At 41.3% G+C, this 9,891-nt stretch overlaps 1 protein-coding gene across 8 annotated transcripts in view; it reads left to right on the top strand.

Annotated features, from left to right (window-relative positions):
* Hivep2 (human immunodeficiency virus type I enhancer binding protein 2) overlaps window positions 1-9,891 on the top strand; it is a 194,210-nt gene that overhangs the window by 104,872 nt on the left and 79,447 nt on the right. For all 8 annotated transcript variants that reach the window (XM_013351421.2, XM_013351420.2, XM_013351422.2 and 5 more), the window contains one exon: window positions 6,465-6,566. The gene's annotated coding sequence lies outside the window, so the exon portion shown is untranslated. The remainder of the gene's footprint in view (window positions 1-6,464; window positions 6,567-9,891) is intronic.

Here is a 9,891-nt window from a genome sequence, read left to right as displayed (position 1 = left end):
TTTTTATTTTATGTTCTTTTTTTTTTTTTTTATCATGAGCATCAGGTCCCCTGAACTGGAGTTGCAGACAATTGTGAGTGAGCTGCCATGTGGATGCTGGGAATTGAATCCAGGTCCTTTAGAAGAGGAGTCACTTCTTAACCAAATAGCTATCTCTCCAACTGCAGCACCACTCTTAAGAAACAATGTGTGCATGCCCTCTCTCCAGCCTGCATGCCTGTGATGTGTGTGTGTGTGTGTGTGTGTGTGTGTGTGTGTGTGTGTGTGTACGTTGTTGTTGCTCAGGGCTCATGTCATAGACTTTATCACTTCCGGCAATGGCTAGCAGAAAGGCAGACACTTAACCGGCTGGCTGTTAGTTAAAATCTTGCTTCTCAAGCTGCAGCCCTCATACTAGCACATGATTTATATTTTAGTTTCACCTCAGACTTACAGAATCTAGAACTGGCATTGTAATTTAACAAACTCCCCTGTTGACCATGTGTCTGTTAAAGTTATAAAAAGCACTGCCAAGACCACACCATCTTTAGCCCTCTGCAGAGGCGCTGTTGTGACTTAGAAAGGTATCTGGCTATTGCGGAGCACTGCTGGCCTTTCCTGTGACCCTGATGCTGGCTTTAGTCTTTAAGTATGACTGGTCCCACTTCGGACTGGCGAGATCGTTCCATCTGTAAAGCACTGGCCTTGCAAGAATGAGGATGAGTTCTGGAACCCAGCACCCATGTTAAAAAAAATAAGATTGGGTGAGGCAGAGACAGGAGGATCTCTGGGGCTAAGTGACCAGCCTGTCTAGCAAAGTAACAAGCTCCATGTTCAGACATATGCTGTCCCCCAAAATAAGGGAGAGCTATTGAGGAAGCCACCCAGGGCCAGTCTTTGTGTGTGCACTCTCTCTCTCCCTTCCTACCCCCATACATCCACTTATACATGTACACACATAGTATATGAGCAAGAGATTCTGTGTGAAGTCATAATCTTTATTTGTATTCTGGCTCAAACTATCGTTTCATGCAAATCATACACAGCTCTTCAGATGGCCTCTTGCAGATGTCGCATCAAGGAGCAGACAGCATGATTACTTTTGTTCCATCACTCCTCCTCCTCCTTCTACTTGTTCCCTCCCCCCTCTCCCTTCCCCCCTTCCCTCCTCTCCCCCTCTTTCTTTCTCCTTGAACTGCTCACGCCCACTCACCTTGCTATTTTGAACTCCAGGGAAGAAAATTTGTAGACATCTTGCAGTCTTTGAGGAACTATAGTTCAGATGAAATATCTGCCACTTTCTCTATGCATTGTCTTTCTCCAGTAAAGCAGAGAAATGGCTCTTGTACTTTCACACCACTGAACACACAGTGTGGCTTCTAAAGTAAACACAGAACCAGCCTTGGTCCTTAGGATTCTCACATGGACAATCGAGATGCTTCCTCCTTTCATTTGTGTGTGTTAGCCTTCGCTTGCCCATCAACACAGCGTCTAGATATATGGACCACTTACACTATCTGAAATGTAACATTGCTTTCCAGTACCTATTGAGTATCCATTAAATCAAGGGCGATGGCATATGGTTATAATTAGCATGCACAACAAAATGGAGACAGTTTTCAGTCCAAAAAATTAAGTTCAAAATATTTTATTATAAGAGGTCTTATGTAGCTCAGATTGGTCTCAAACTTGCAATGCAACTGAGGCTGACCTTGAATTCCTGATCCTCCTGCCTCTACCTGTGTCACGGAGGCCTGGTATGTTATTATGTCTCCAAGTCACTTGCACTCTCTTTTCCTCTGTCTTTGAATCCAAGCCTAGATGACAGAAGAGGCAGGAGACATTTTAGAATGGGGAGGAAGGAAGGTACTTGGCACTGGGCTGTCCGAGGCATTCATTTTTGTTTTAAATGAGCTCAAGGGTTCTTCAGATGGGGGAATAAATGGCTGATGGGGGTACTTTGTGGATGTGGTAGTGTTTATGTATAGTTTGATCTCAGTTTTGTCAAGAAAATTAAGCTGGTTTATTTAAGATAGGACTTATAATACTTATCATCTACTTAATCACTGTTTAACCACATAAGGGGATATTATTCTGGAAGACTTAAAAGGAATTAGCACAATTAGTTGCTGGATAGGCATGATGTATTTTTAGCAAGTAAAATAGGAACGGGAAAGGGGGAAGGGGAGGCTAACAGAATGTGAACATTTATGGGATGTGAAAGTCAGAGTGTCATCCACACAGAGATAACTTATAATATAGTGAACTTGCTTAACATGGAAACGTGAAAACTAAAATCCTAAAATGAAGTTTCCATTAATCACACCTAAATATTGCATTTATGATAAGTGCAATTTTAACCACAATCCAAATGGAAGTTTCTGAGTATGATTGAAATGAGGGGTAAAGAATACAGGGATTGAAGGCTGCATAACCTGGATCAAAGCAGCTGAGAACGTTGCAAGCACACAGGTGTATTCAAGATTGGTAGGACAAGAATAACAAGGAGCAGAAGGTTGTCCTTCTACAGACTCAGACACACCACACGCAGAAGTACCTGAATCAGCCCAAAATGTGCATGCCGTGTTCATGCAACAGCACAAAATTGGTAGTTCAGTGCCGATCACATAATGTTACAGTTTGAATCAACGTTCCATCTTCAATGTGTGGACTGAGATAATAAAAATAGAAGTGAGAAACTAACTCCATAGACTCCAGCTAAAGATACAAAATAATCCAGCAACCAGGAGCTGAGAGGATGGTGCTGGCTGTTGTAGAGGGCCTGGGGTCAGCTCCCAGCACCCATAGCAGTTGGCTCACAACTGCCTATAACTGCAGCTCCGGTATAATACAATTCACATGCACGCACGCGCGCGCACACACACACACACACACACACACACACACACACACACACACACACACTCACACACTCTACATAAAAGGCCATTTAAGTATAAAAGTAAAGTCAGGACCTAAACATGGTCAACTTATATGATTATTTAATTTTTTCATTAAAGATAAAAGACAAATTATTTTAAGCAGTAGAAGAATTGCTGTCACCATTAAAATAATAATAAAAAGAAACTGAGGTACAACTTGAATTGAATAAACCTCTTTTTATGTGTCAAGTACAAAGTTAGAGCATGTGCTAAATGTAGGATACCTATTTATTGTTGGTTGCTTTATAAGAAATTATAAATGCTTTGATATGGGTTAAATATAAGTTCATAAAATATTCCTGCCTTTCGATTTAATAATTTTTTGCTGATAATATTTTAAGGGAAATAGTATTTCCCGTGATACCCATGAAAGCATGTGAAGTCTTTTCCCATATGGGACAAGACTAATGTACGGCTAGGAAAGATGAGCAGCTCAAATACGTGGAAATAAAAATTACAGAATAGTAAGTAAAAAAATCAAGAGTGCTTATACAGTTCAAGGGCATCTGTGTAAATGCCAGTACTCGTATTGAGTTTGTGTAATAGAATAGGACTGTCTGTCTGGTTCAAATATTTACAATTTTGTTATTTAGTTCTAAGGAAGGCTAATATAAGTAACTAAGCAGGGTGGCTGTGCTAACCAGGCTGTTAGGTGGCGCCACTGGTGACAGAATGGTCTGAAGTTTGCCGTGTTTGGCATCCGGTCTCTCTTTGTACTCGTTTCTCTTCACCTTTCTGTTGTATCCTAAACCAAGAAGCAATTTTAACAGAGTTAATACTCAGTCGGATTTTTCTAAGATGAGATGCCTCAATTTGAAAGGGGACACGGTACAAAAGAAACCAGGAAATCTGTTTCTGGTTGCAGACCCTGGGAGGTACTGACCTTCTGAGCCTCGGTTTCATTGTCGGTGAAAGGAGAGTGTTGGAAGATCGCTCAATGCTAGCCCAGGTGTGGAAGGACAGGGTGACTCGTGGTTACTCCAGCTGTTGGGAGCTACTTCAGCAGACAAGCACTACCCTGCCCCAGAAAGTATCCCATGAGCTTGCGGAGCTTGGGCCCTGGGTATGAGCAGAGAAAACCATCCATCTAGCCCCAGCCACGCAAGCCCAGTTTTGTTGGCTTTGAGGCATTTTGCAGGCACTGAACATGTCCTTAAGTCATCTGAAATCACTGCTCATCCCCAACAACAGATAGAGAGAAGCTGCTTGTAGCTGTGTAGGTGAAAAGGCTGTTAGCATAGAGCCTGATAACAGATGGGCCTGACTGGTTGTATTCAGAAATTTTAAACTTCTTAGGAGGAAAAAATTGTATCATTTAAGAGAACCCTATTCTATGTAAGAAGCGAACAAGACTGGAAAGGGATGTTAGATTTCAATGTTTGTCCAGGTCAGTTTCATGTTGTACAAATTAAAAAAAAAAATTAAATAACTGTCAAGCTTGAGGGCTGGAAAGATGGCTCAATGGGTAGCATACTGGGTGCAGAAGCACGAGGACTCGGCTTCAGATCCTCAGGCACCTCTATACATGCAAAGCCAGGTGTGGCTGAGTACATCTGCAGTCCCAGGGCCAGGAAGGAGAAATGAAGATCTTGGGGGGCTTGCTACCAGTCAGGCTAGCCAGTGGGTGAGGTCCTGGTGTAGAAAGAGTCCCTGTCCCAAAATATACAGTGGCCCCCAGAAGGGAGACACTGGTACCATAAACACACGTGCATACACGACACACAGCCACATACAATGAGAAGAAGGGATCTTGAAGTGTGTTCTGCCTCATGAGGAGATGAGTCCTAGTCTAGTCTAGAAAGTGACCAACTGAAAGAAGCATGTGCCAGCCTCTACATACGCCCAACCTGGCCTGTATTCACAAATTGTGCCATGAACCCAGGTACCATTGTCACTTGAAAGCCTTCGAAATGCTTGGATAACAACAAAAAAAGGAAAGATAGATATTTTCTCAGCTTTAGGTGTTCAAAGACAGTGTTTGTGTTGTACCATCTTGCACTTCATCGGATGATGATTTATTTATTGATCCAACAAAATTAACACACACACAGACAGATGCAGACCCACAAGACACCAGCACACACAGAGATATGGAGACGTGTGCTCGTGCACACACACTTACACAGGATGAACTGGGGGGGGGGGCGCAGGGCAGTGGTTGAGATCTTACTTTTCAACTGCAAAGCCTTGAGTAATATTCCCAACACCACAGAAATAAATGGATGGATAAGTTAATAAACAAAGCACATGACATTTGTCTTGTCATCCTAATGGCAGGAACTCTGCAAGGATAATAAAGACTGTTTATCTTTGCTAATGAAGAAGTCTCTTGAGTCTATGCCCAAGTGAGCTTCCTGAATACCACTCAGTGAACAGCTATGAGGCCAGAATCTTGGCATAGATTTTCTTGAAAGTTCATACATATTCCTTTGACTACTACAGGCTCTTCTTGGATGTGGCTATTGTTATTTTTATTACCCATTATCAGCAATCTTTTTTGGAGTGAAAAATCTTCTAAAACTAGAAGTGGATAGCGAATTTATTTCATGCTGGTTTCTTCTAAACACTGATTGATTTCACTAGCTTGTGGAGCAAGACTGGAGAAGCGGCTGTCTCATAATCCAAACTGCGCGATAAAAACCATGTGTGTACTATGGCTTTGGAATATAGGCTTGAACTTTGACTAGGATGGGGTTGTGTTTATGTTCTGTGACTTCAAAATACTGGTTTGTTTGGAAATACTGAATCTATCCCAGTGCGACCCGATTCAGGATTCCCTGGGAGCTGTGTAATTTTCTGTCATCTGCGCTCGTGCCCCATCCGTCCTCCGGCGTCTATTTTAGTTTCTCTCCAGGTGAGCTATTGCTCGCTTTCTCTTGGAACTGCTCCCATAACTGAGACAGTAATTTGATTTCTGGACCTCAGGACCGGCATTGCGCTGGCAAGACGAGTGGAATGTGCTGGGTATATTTGTAATCGGCTGTCGATAAGGCTTCACTGCTGTGAACAGCTGTTGGGGGAAACAAGACAGCATGCTCGGAATGGTCTGGAAACCCATCCTACTGAGTTCTTTTCAAGATGGGTTGATGGCTCTTACGAATAAGTCACCCATCTAGGTGGTAGTGTCTGTTCCTCAGCAGAGATTGATGTAGCTAAGATTTAATGGCTTTGGTGAAGCACAACCTACATCTTTATTGTGTTCAGCCAATTACAATAATCAATGGGGGTTATTCCAGAATGATCTCAATGCTTGCTTGAATGTGATTTTTAATGTCCTTGTATTATGTGGTCAATTGTTCCCATGTGCCTATCGGGGTTGGAAATAAACTCTTTCATCTCCCTCTGTGACTTTAATCTCTCTATACTTGAACATTCATTTTGTCCCAATCATAAAATTTAATCCAGTTACCAAATACTTTTGTTACTCTGTCGCACAGTACCAGAAAAGACGTATTTCTAGTCTCGAGTTGAATTTTGTGTCGTTAGGTTATAGAGAGTTTCCAGCTCCCCATTGAAATGCTCTTCTCTTTGTGTTTTCCTTAGGTGAAGTCTGTGAGTTTTGTCAAAGACAATGATAATCAGACCTACTGGAAAGATTAAGTGAATTGATTTGATTGGAACCTTCTCTCAACAGTCAGCCAATAGGTAAGTGAATGTACACGCTTTCTGTGGTTTCACTCCAGTTACCAAAGTGTGATGTTAAGTGGGTGTTAAGTGAGATTTTTACAGGAATAGTTCGAAGCCCTCAAAATCAGTGCTAGACCTTGGGGCTGTGACTTCAGTGAATGTCTTTGTAAATCTGTCCTGCAGCTTTAAGAATTATTTCAGGTTTAAAATTGTGTGCTTGATTGTGTTTGGTGTATGTATATGTCTTTGTGTGTGTGTGTGTGTGTGTGTGTGTGTGTGTGTGTGTGTGTGTGAGTGAGTGATGTGGGGGGGATGTGTGCATATGTATGATGTGTGTGTGTGGTATATGTGCAGGGGTGATGTGTGTGTAGGGTGTATGTACATATGTATATGTGGTGGTGTGCATGTGTAGGCAGGTACACAGGCCTGTGTATACAAAACCTAGGTGAGGATGTCAGTATATTCTGCTCTATGCCTCCCTGCTGTAATCATTTGAGAGGGGCCTCTCACTGACTAGACTTGGAGCCAGCAAGCTCCTGAAGCCCTCCTTGCTCTTCCTCTTCAACAGGTTATAAGCAAATATAAGACTATGCCTGACTTTTTACCTGGGTGTTATGATCTGAACGTAGACTCTCACGCTTACTGAGCAAGTACTCTTACCCACTGAGTCATTTCTGTTGTCTTTGTTCTCTGATTTGGCTTGAACAATGGAAAAATTTACCATTTGAAATTGCTCCTTTTATCAATCATTCTGTTATATTGCATTGCATTATGTTAGATGCAGAGGATTGAACCCGCGCCCCTTGCACATGCTAACTCCAGATTCTACTAAACCCCTTTTATTTTATTGGTAATTTTCTTGTAATCTTGGATCAATATGTGAATATCCTGTTTTGCTTTGGGGAAAATCCGTGTGTGAGTGTGTGTGTGTGTGTGTGTGTGTGTGTGTGTGTGTGTGTGTGTGATGTGCATGTGTAAAGCTGCATCTTACTGTACTTACATCTAAGATACAGTGAACTTTTAAGGAAATCCCATATCTTGCCATATTAAGCCATTCTGATGCCATGGAAATTTCAGTTTGTGTGTGACATGATCAGACATGTAAGTCAGGACTTTCTCAGTTGACCTTCATGTTCTGCTAGATAACACTGGAGGCTCCTGAGACAGAAAATTGAGAACCAGGAGGTGTTTGGGCTGTTCCCAGATCGCTAGGGACTGCCAGAATTTAGTGGGAACAGGACTTTGGCTACTCTTAAAATGTCAGCGTAGTAAAGCCTGCTCTCTCAAACAGATTTTTGGCATCAGAAATTCTAAATGATTCTGATTTTAGGGCTTGGTAATTTTTTTTTAACACAGGCAAACTCATGCTTTAATTAACCCCTTGCATAGTAACAGAGAATTTTGGGGAAACTGTTTTCCTAATTTAGGTCACAAAATTGGAATTACTGAAGTCTTACACGTTTTCCATGATGCTAAAATTGTATACCTTGCTATTTAATTTCTCTTCAAATAAACCAGAGCCATTTAAAAATTCAGTGAGTGTTGATGAATAAGGGAAGGAAGTGTCTAATTACTCAGGGAGGAGGTTTCAAACAAAACCAAACACCTATGTTTGTTTAGCTGTGAGTCCCTAAAGGTGCCATTGCTAGGTAGTCTCTCGCTGATAATAGTGTTTGGATGTTTGGACTGGCTACCAGCAGCTGCCTTATCTGAGGTGATTTGCTTTGAGGCCTCAGCCTTAGATCTTGCTTTCTTTGTGTAGCCTCTGGACATTCAGAAGAGGAGAAACTTTGGATCTGAAACCTGCAGGGAATCTTTTTCCTCCTGCCTTGTGAGGTTCAGTATTCAAAATACATTTGTGACTACCAGTTCTCATTGTTATGCACACATAGGTCATTTGGGGACAGTTTTGGATACTTAAAGAGATATCAGGCAATCAGATGAAACTCTCATCAGGAAGAGAGATGTTTAAAAAGTTTCAAAAGCAAAGCTTGATTGTGTTTAGTAGTTACTGTGTATGTCACAAGATGAAAATTAATACCCCAAACCATCAACTTCAATATTATTCACAGGCTTGGCTCTTATTCTTCCTCCCAGTGTGTGCACCACAGTGCTCACATTCAGTTTCAACTTGTGAAATGTAATGTCAGCTACGTAGAAGAGACTGAAAGTGGACATAGCCTTGCTGCTTGAGCCCTGGGCCTCTTGGACATTAGCTCCTTGAAAATACTTTCTGTTTTGTGTTACTTAAGTGTGTTACTTAATCCATAACATTCTCCAAAGATAAAACATATGGTTGACCAGAAGTAGGAGCCAGTGACTATTAGTAGGAGCCAGTGGCTATTGATGATCATGAAGACAGTAGTTAGTGCTAACAGTTGAACAGGAACTGTTTGGACTGTATAGGAACTACATTCTGTCTACGCCATGCCTGGTGGTTCTTTAGCCTACCAGCAGGGACCTACCTCACAGAGATGGCCTGTTTTCTCAGTTCATCCAGATGCTGTTTTAGGAAGGGTTTCCTGCTCTACGTCTTTCTTGTAATGTGGACAGACAATATGGTCAGTGACTTCTCATAGACGTTAGTGGTACATTTGACCATGTCCTCTCACTCAAGGGATTTTCCTCTAAATAATAAAGTATTCACCATCACAAATTTGTGGCATATAGAAAGATAACTTCAAAGAAGGAAATTCTGCAGCCATTAGAATATTTATTTTATGGTACTTCCTGTCAAGAATAAGAAATGTGAATCATTTTATCTTTATAATAATGTTGGTTTTTATACACTGCTGTTTTCCTTCAAGGTGGTAATGCTTTTGACCAATCTTAACATTATATGTCTAGCTAAAACCTGGGTTGGTAACTGTTGGTTCTGATCTATGATCAGGTGGAAGTGTCATTCATTGAATGGGTAGATTTATTAAGGAATTTGATAAGTGCTGTCTTTGCATTAGAGGGAAGAGAAAACATTTTAGCCTTTATTTGAGCAAGCTGTATAACTCAAGGTCCTAGCTGTAATTTCACGGTCATTTTAAAGTAAGAATTAAGAATCCATATTTATTGGAAATATTAGATTTCAAAGTAGTAGTTAGCTTGCCCAGAATTATATAACTACTACAGTTATTAATATTTAGAATCATAAGTTGTTGAAGTCTTATATTAAGAAGTATAAAATGCCTATTTCTGTAGTCCTCATTGTTCGCTATGTTCAGCAAGTCCAGTTTTATCCCATGCCTAGGCAGTTTGGATGCTCACCTTACTAAACCTGGATGGAGGTGGGCGGTCCTTGGACTTCCCACAGGTCAGGGAACCCTGATTGCTCTTCGAGCTGATGAGGGAG

Source organism: Microtus ochrogaster, linkage group LG4, assembly GCF_000317375.1.
Source record: "Microtus ochrogaster isolate Prairie Vole_2 linkage group LG4, MicOch1.0, whole genome shotgun sequence".
In the NCBI taxonomy this organism is placed as follows: Eukaryota; Metazoa; Chordata; class Mammalia; order Rodentia; family Cricetidae; genus Microtus; species Microtus ochrogaster.
Note: the sequence above shows the minus strand (reverse complement) of the source record. Positions and strands in the feature narration are given on the sequence as shown.